The sequence below is a fragment of the Hyposmocoma kahamanoa genome, unplaced genomic scaffold (genome assembly GCF_003589595.1).
Source record: "Hyposmocoma kahamanoa isolate Upper Pololo Valley unplaced genomic scaffold, ASM358959v1 99142, whole genome shotgun sequence".
Lineage (NCBI taxonomy): Eukaryota > Metazoa > Arthropoda > Insecta > Lepidoptera > Cosmopterigidae > Hyposmocoma > Hyposmocoma kahamanoa.
In genome coordinates, this window is record NW_020655805.1 from 7846 (window position 1) to 17420 (window position 9575).

The 9575-nt window shown below is 35.6% G+C and overlaps 1 pseudogene; it reads left to right on the plus strand.

Annotated features, from left to right (window-relative positions):
- The first annotated feature begins 832 nt into the window (after positions 1–832).
- On the plus strand, positions 833–4515 carry LOC113239019 (annotated as a pseudogene).
- The last annotated feature ends 5060 nt before the right edge of the window (positions 4516–9575 follow it).

The following is a 9575-nucleotide window of genomic DNA, read 5'->3' on the forward strand; positions in this document are numbered from 1 at the left end:
AAAAGGACACGAGACGTGCATTCAATAAATGTGAGGTATCCAGACAAATTAATTAATCACAGTAATACCAAATTAACTTACTACCTGAGACAATCTGGAGCTATGTGTGTGAAAATATATAATGCTTTACCCTCTGACATAAAAGATGTAAATAATAATCATTTATTTAAACGTAAGCTCATGTCATGGTTGAGAGATAAAAGATTCTACTCCCTTAATGACTTTTTTTCAAACAAAGATTTTCAAATTTGACAATATAATTGATTGACATAAAATTGACATTAATTCATTATGTATAATTTTTAAATTTTGATTATTATTATTATTACTTTTAACTTGACATGACATAAACTTACTAGTACTTATGACATTTATAAATTAATAACTTTTTTTATATTACTTTAAATTACTAGATTTTCTTTGAATTATATACAATTTCTAGAATTTTATAAAATTTAATATTTGCATGCCGATTTCGGTTAAATATGAGAACTGTTACTCTATAAAATACCATCTTATGTAAACCATATTTTGAGCAAATAAATATCATTCATTCATTCATTCATTCATACTCTATGTAAATTTATCCACTTAAATAACATATATTTATAAATATTGTTTTGCTGTTTTGTTTTACATTCTCAACTGAGTACTCCCGTAGTCCAACTTACCAACACCGGTTAATGTCCTATTAGAGCTTAGCGAAAATTTTTTTTTTTTGTTTCGTTTTTTTTTCTTTCAACTGTGACATTGGCAAAATCATCAGTTCTCATATTGATGGAGCCATAAAAACAAAAAGTGAAGTGAAGTTTTTTCCAAGGTTGTTTGGGCCGTTTGGTTTTTGTGCGAGGAAAATAATGTAACTCTGAAATCGGCCATTTCATTAAAATTGTGCCCTTTCTGCAAATAAAAAAACTATGGATTTCAGTTCGCTAAATCCTCTCACTTCGAACGCTTTGAATCTCGCGGCGAGAAGGAACGACGTTGAAACTGTTAAGAGGCTGCTAAAAAAGCTGAATCCCAGTTGTATTGACAATAGAGGTTGGACGAGCCTGCACGAAGCATCTGCCAATGACAGCTATGAAAGTCTTTTACTGATATTGAAGAACGCAGATTGTCGACCTCTTGCCGAGACTCATGAACACTGCATTGTACCTTGCCTGTAGAGAAAACGTCTCCATAAAAACGATAAAAGCTCTACTCGAAAGCGCAGACGAAATAACTAACTATGGCAGTACGGAGTGTGTTACGCCTCTACATGTGTCAAGTGCACAAGGAAATGTGGAAGTAATGCAGCTGTTAATAGAATATGGAGCAATGGTAGATGTGCAGGATTTTAATGGCGACACGCCCATGCACGATGCCGCTATGGCGAAGCAGTTTGAGGCAGTAGCAGCTCTGCTGCATGCTGGCGCAGATCCAGAAATTAAAAATGATTCTAAATACACTCCATTTCATATAGCCTGTTTTAAAGGGTGCTATAATACATTTCAGATTCTTTTCCCCTTTGTTCATGATATCAATCAGAGTACAGCCAATGGAGATACTCCCCTAATACTAGCAATACAGGGCAACAATGATGATATTATACATTTTTTGTTGGTAAATGGAGCAGATCCACATATCAAAAATAAATTTGGTGAGATAGCGCTGAATATAGCACTGTGTATGGGATATTGTTCAATTTTTAAGATACTTCTGAAGCATACAGACATTAAGTGTATCAATAAGGATATTGTGCTTTTTGCTTGCAAGCCGCACTACTTTAAATTAGAAACATTGGAAGCTTTGTTGTATCATGACTTGGGGTCAGAGTTCTTTGACTTTTATGAAAATTTTTTTATTACTTTGGAGCAAATTGGTGGCATATTGCCCTCATATACAATAAAACCACCTCTTAACTCTTATTTGAACATGTGTGAGTACATTTACAACAAGTCTCCAGATAAATTCAAAGAATTTTTCTATTTGTTTCTCATGAGAGGGGTGTCTGTGAATGCGTTGGATGAATCGGAATGTCCACCTCTGGTATATTTGCATTATTGTGTACATGACACATGCTTTCCTGAAGTGAGTTTTAAGTTACAAAATTAGATATTACAAAACTTTTGGTAACACTCATAATGTTTTATGAACAATGTTTCTTTCAGGTGTTTGAAATTCTAATAGAACATCACTGCAATGTGGATTACTGTACTCTTAAATGGAAAAAGGATAAATGCATTCCAGATGCATTTCTTGCATCTTTGACATCAAACCCTGTAACCACTCCAGTAATGTTGCCTTTTAGTTTGTATTGTGAACCAGAATATTTTCTGGAGTTTGCTGATAACCATGGTATGCTTGGAAGAACACCAATCATTGTAAGTATATAAGGAAATGACGTCTAGTATTTTGGTATTACTTCGAAATTAAATCAAGTCATTGCTTAGCAGCAAATTATTGACAATTAACAAGTATTTTACAATGATGGGGCTTACGCACACTACACAATCTGAAAACTGCAATTTTGCACCCTTTGTGCAAAGTGACAGCTTATCAGGAGAGAGGTTTAAAGACCAACAAAATTAGTCAATAACTTTTTATGCATTTTAAAACATCACACATAATTAGTTTCATGTAGTTTGTATTATTTTTATGACTTTCATGTGATAAAACCACTAGACATTATTGTACCACATAATCAAATTGGGTGTTGAGTGCAGATAAATGTGTATATTTATTTATTTTTGATTTTTACTAAAATTACTCAATAACTTTTTTATACATTTGTTTGGATAAAATCTACACCTCATAATGGTCTTTTTATTTGATACAAATATTTTGTAGGTAGATAGCATTTGTAGATACTCTCGAAATAATATACATTTATAAAAATCAGAATAACATTGATCTTTTTATTAGACCTCTTCGCTTGCCACAGGAAAAAATGGTGGCCTAGCCAATGTCAAAAACATATTTTATGCTTAATAACTTTCCCCGTTTTAAGATAAAGTCAAAACACTGTAATTGACTGAAGCACTAACTGTGAAAAGCCAAGAAAGAAGAAATATACAGGGTGTCCCAAAACTCAATGATAACCTGGGAACAGGATGTTGCCTGTTCGTAACAACCCAGAAAAAATATTTAAAAAATCGGAGTCTTTTTTTGTAATATAAGCATTTTAATGAAAAATTTTGAACAGATAAATTTACGACGATATGCACGATTGGTGAAAAGGACATTTTTAAAGCGTTGCCGTGCATGTACTGATGCCGGTGGAAAGCAGTTAGAGCACTTGCTGTAGTCTGTAATAAAATTATAGTAATTTATTCATTAATTTTATTTAAATTCCTACATGTCGAGAAATGTGGAATTTTGAGACTGTTTGCCACACTCAATCATACTTACAATTTTTACCAGTCAGTCTAACTCCGACTACATGGATATGAAACAAAATTAATCTTAGAGGCACTGAAAGCCATTTTCACTTAGAAAAGGTAACCTTTTTAAATTGACCTCTTAGTAGAAAAACCAAGATTATTTTTTCCCAAGAAGGTTTTATACCATTTTAAAATCTTGATAAGTTGCGCCAAGTTTTGTAAGAAGTTGCCAAAATTTAATACAATATTTTTTTGTGCCGAATCATTAGCCATTTGGGCTTTCTTTGGCAAAAATGGTGTACACGGCGTACATTTTCAACATTTTTCATTAAAATGCTAATATCACAAAAAAGACTCCGATTTTTTAAATTTTTTTTTCTGGGTTACAAACTAGGCAACATCCTGTTCCCAGTTTATCGTTGAGTTTTGGGACACCCTGTATATATACAAGTTACGAATCTGAAATATACATATGTGTAAAAATCTCTAACTCTGAACCAATTATGGCGAACGGTGCAGTGCAATACTTACATTTCATGTCAAATATAACATCAACCTTTCTAAGGTGAAAATGAATAATTTATATATAATACTGTCTAGGCTAGCTTGCCCTATACTCGTATTGTCACTTACTGTCTGGTGTGTTTGCATTTTTAATGGGGTTTATTGTTAATGTTTATTTTCACAGGTCCAGAATCAGATGTTATCAATGATTGACAATAATTACAATGATAAGGGAATCACAGCCGAGTCATTACCACATTTTGTGCTAACATTAAAACACCTGTGTAGGTTAAAAGTGCGTAGTGTCCTGAGAAACAACGGAGTCAATACAACTCAAGAGTTCCTTTATGTAATCGACAATTTAGGGTTACCTTTAATAATGAGAAACTATTTACGTTATCTGTGATTAGTTTTTAAGTAGTATGTTGTTGACTGATGTTATGAAACAACCATATTATCCCGATATTATAATTATGATTTATTAATTAAAATTCAATACACACCATCAATAAATTAAAAAAAGTATCTTAAAAACATTTTTTTATAGAAATATAACATTGTTTTCAATCTCACATAGGTATTGCAAATGTGCATAAATTTAAAGTCTGTTCCAATCCATTTTGTACAAAAAGTAAAATTGGTTAAAATTCTAAAGCAATAAATCGAATTAGCAACACTTTCTCGTATACTTCGAAGATTTTGACTTGATATCTCATCACTTTTTCCAACAATATTTATTTGAATAGCATCATAAAATTGTATTTCAAAAATGGTAGTCCAAAAGTGAGGTGAGGTATTTTTCATCTATACATCTATGACTTGTCTATGGTTGCATACCGCTGTACGAAAAAAACATTCGTTTCATTCTATTAAAGTTTTTGTAATCGGTTAGTAAATCGAATATTTCAATCGCAATCGAACGATTATCTAACTGTAAGGATTTGAAGGACTTAAAATTAAGATTTAAAGAAATTTTAAATATACTTTAAATAAATTCTAAATCTTGTAAGTAGCGGTTTTAAAACTTCTAGTTAAAAGATTTTTGTATTTGGCATTACAATTTGTCATCACTAAACCGTCTATGGTCGGGTTACTGACTTGTTTGTTTAAATTTTGTTGAAAATGGATTGAAACGAAGTGTAATTGAAATGTAACAAATATGACACCTAATATAAGTTGTTGCTTTGGACTACTGTTTGAAATTAGCACCATTTGCCATAAATTCTTCAATTTCAGCCACACTGCAAAAAATAAGGCACAGCTTAATTTATGATAATAAAGAAATGAGCACAATACTTTACTTTTGTGTTTTTATTACCTATGATTATCGATTTATCGTGAAAAAGCAAATTCTTTAACAAAAAGCAGGGTATCTATTTACAAATATATTTGGTCATACTAATTACCACCATAGCTACTAATTTAAATACCTACTATAGTACAATGTGTTTTAAGGACGGTAAATAAGAAATTACTAATGAGCGTCTATTAGAAATCCAAAGCCGAAGGTTGAGGGCTATAATAACTCGAGTTTGGTATTTTTTACTGTCCGTGATATACATACAATGCTTTTCATCACATTTGCGAGGAAATGCGTAAACGCAATGTTTATTTTGACGTAATTGTTATCATTTAATATGTTCCTAGATTATTTCACATAACTCCAGGAACTATGTTAAAAGTACATAGTAGAAAACATGTACTGGATATTTGTAATGTTTTAAAATGTAACATTTATTACTATTTGTAACATGAGAAAGTCTGTCTTTATTTTGATATAATGAATTTTCTGTTTTTTGATTGGGAAAGCAGATGAAAATAGCCAAATGGTTTCCACCGCAGTTAATGCATTTAGCATTAGCGTGATCTACTATGCAGACTTTAAAGCTGTGACTCTGAACATATCGAATATTTTTACGAATGTTTACAAAACTTGGCATTTGCTATAGCCTTGGTTGGTTTGAACCCGATGGAACCGTTGTCTGCTTTCTCTTTCCTCATAAATCTTTTGACCTGAAATACGTTCTTTGAACTGTTAGTTGCTGTAATTATCTTCTTGTTGGAAAATGATACTGGTACATCGCGAACAACGCCAGTCACCTCCGTAGCTCCAGCCGGAATGGGACGAACTATTTTAGTTGCTTCACAGAATTTTGTTTTGTTGTCTATAAATACTTACCTACATTGGCCGTATTTTTTTAATTTATTTACCACAACTTATTAACTATCATTACAGGTTCTTACCTAATGCGATAGTAAAGCAATTTTATATTATAATATTCTATTTACCTATTTCTATCTTAACCTAAACATTTTCATTACACAGTACAAATAATGCTACCCTTGTGAGTTCACTCAAAGTACAAAAGAATATGTCTACATTGTCAGCCATTACGTTGAGAGTGCGTAGTGCGCGCGTCATCGGAGCTTTGTTTAGGATGTTAGTCCTCCCGCGCGGTAGGTACGGCTAGAAGTTGCGGCCGCCGCCGCTGCCACACACATCCGTCCGGAACACACATGCTTATTTGCCCCAAAAGCTCAGCATTGTGTATCTTACCTCTAAAAAGTTTTAACATATAAGATACTAGTGCAAGATCCCGCCTGACTCTTAGTTCGTTATAGCCAACCATTCCTAACATAAACAGGGTTGGATACATTAGTGGGTAATATGGGTAAACGCCGTATTGTTTCATATAGAGGTACCTAGTGAACTTATTTTGCACCCTTTCCAACATGACCATATATTTCGCTTCATGCGGCCCCCAAATCGCTGCATTACACTTAAGTTGGCTTCTAACTAGGGCGTTATATAAGGCGATTACCGCTTTAATATTTGTAAAGCTATGAACCCTACGAAGAATAAATCCTAAATTTCTGTATGCCTTTTTACATACCCTAACAATATGTTCTCGAAAGATTAGCTCAGTATTCAGTACAATTCCTAAATCCTTGACTTCAGCCACCCTAGCTATAGGAACTCCATCAACCTGGTAACTATACTGGATAGGCGAGTGCGCTCGAGAGAAAGTGATTGTACCGCATTTCGAGGTGTTAAACTGCAATCGGTTTTCTTTGCTCCAATTTACTACTCTCTTGATGTCCTCCTGCAATCTGTCACAGTCCTCGGAATTTCGTTTGGGCAAATAGAGCTTAAGGTCGTCAGCAAATAATAAACATTTTGCGTCCTTGACAACTTTCGGCAAATCATTTATTATTATTATAAACTCCAAAGGCCCGAGCTTACTTACTTACTGCCCTGCCGAGCTTGCTTACTGCCCTGGCTTACACCTGATCTGGTGAAATAGGGTTCTGACGTGTGCCCACCGTATTCTACATATTGCTGCCGATCACTCATGTAACTGGCAAAAAATTGTAGCAAGTGTGGTGTGAATCCTACTCCCGCTAACTTTCTAAGTAATACGTCGTTATCAACTAAGTCGAATGCTTTTTTAAAATCAAAATAAGCTGCGTCCACTTGCACCCCATTGTCCACTGACGGTAAAATTCCAGACATATAATTAAGAAGATTGCTGGTGGTGCTTCTTGCCGGTCGGAACCCATGCTGCTCTTCCGAAAGTTGCATATTAACTTGCGGGAATATACTGTTATACATGGCAGATTCTAGTACTTTTGCTGGGGTCGACAGCACTGCTACAGGCCTATACCCGTCCACCTTAGTTACCGCACCTCCCTTCGGCACTGGAACTACCCTAGTTATCTTCCATCTTTCTGGAAACAGAGCTGCCTCGAGACATTGATTGAAAATATGAAGCAGCGGCTCAGCTAGAACTGCACGGCACAATCTTTGAAAAAAGAAGGTGGGAAGCCGTCGGGCCCCACAGACTTTTTCGGCTTTAGCCGTTGTAATGCTTTGCGCACGTCGTCCAGCTGCAGCCGCTCCATATGAACCCTCGCTGCGCCGTTCTCACCCCCTGCTTCGGCTATCGCTGCAGTCACATTTAGCTCTGCTCGTTCGGAACTATAAACAGAATGAAAATACTCTGCGAACTCCTTCACACACTGTTCTCCAGTAAGTGCTTCTCCGTTTTTTAAAATATTTTGAGGACTTCTACTTCCTCTTATGGATTTAGCATAGTTCCAAAATGACTTCGGGTTTTCTGTCAGATTACTCTGAACGCGGTGGGAATATCGCTCTTCGGCTGTTTGTATAGCGATTTTAACCTTTGCACTTACACTGCGCGAACGCTCTATAATCGGCTGCAGATTTGCCCATCTTATACCGCGTATGAAGTATAGATTTCAATTTTATATTGCGTATTATTTCGGCAGTATACCATTCGGGATAGACATATCTAGAACTTGCCGGGATGCGTTTCTTTTTCGGAGCGCGCTGATCCATAATAGAATTAATACTATTATAGAAAAACGTCAAACTACTTTCCAAATCTAACGCATACAATGGAGTCCAGTCTACGTTTCCTATCAGTGAGTATAGTAACGGGAAATTGGCTTTACTGAAATTCCAGTTCGGCTTAAAATGTGTGTGTTCGCCGCGCGTAGTTGTATCGGTAAGCACAGGTGCATGACAGAACGGGGGATGACGCGGGCGCGCGGCCACCAACAGCGGCGGGTGAGACGCGTCCACCGCCACCAGCGGCAAGTCGGCCGCGAGCACGCGTACCCCCGTGCCCCCACCAAAAGTACTCAGAACTAGATCCAGCTGTCGACGTCGGCATTACAATTTCCTATCTTATTACTCTGAGTGAACCCACACTATGCACTAAAATATTCAAAATAATTATTCACACAAGGCGAACAAGAATATAAATTAAAGTCTCCTATTACGATGACTTCACTGTACCTACTACAATATTGTTCAATTATCTTAAATAACAACATGTATTCATTTTCACTGCTATTCGGAAGAATATAAACTACACACAATAAAAACAATAGTCTATCTCGCAGGTAAACGGTAGCACAAACCAGTTCGAACATATGTTCATCAATGTTTACGTCACCCGGTACCGCTAACTGTCGCATCTGGAATCGGGGTGTGGCCACGAGACACGCGCCTCCCTGTTTACGTCCATCCGCTCGATCACAACGTAAAATCGTGTATCCCGGTGGAACCATTTCGGCATCATGAATTGATTCATTGCAGCCAGTTTCTGTGATGGCAAAGAAATCATCACTGGAACATAATATACTTGTATAAAATTCTTGTAATTTTGTTCTAAGCCCTCTTACGTTTTGATAATAGATCTCAATTGTCTTACTTGTTGTTATTTGGTAATTTGGCTGATCTACGAAACCACACCCATTCACAGAATTCAATATTTATGGGCCAGTTTTCCGTTTGACACAGTTTGTCGTAATGACTTTCTGGAACTCCAATAATAAAAGAAGTATGCTTCTTTCCCTTTCTGTCTTATGTTTGATATTATCTATTTTAATTGGCACTTCCTGACCATTTAATATTACGTTCTTAATATGTCTTTCTAAGTTTTCTACGGTTGTTTCCTTCTGTAACCGCCAGATATGTAAATATTTCTTTCGCTCTGTCCCTTGAATGTGAATAGGGTTCGTACTTCCGCCCTTTTTTACTTCACTGTTAGGGTACCTGCTTTTCCTTCTACTAACTACTTCCCATTCATTTTTGTTCTTTTTCTGGTTCGTTCTGTTCCTTGTTAGTGTTTTTTGTAGAGCTCGTACTTTTTGTCACATCTTTTTTTTCTGACCGAATAT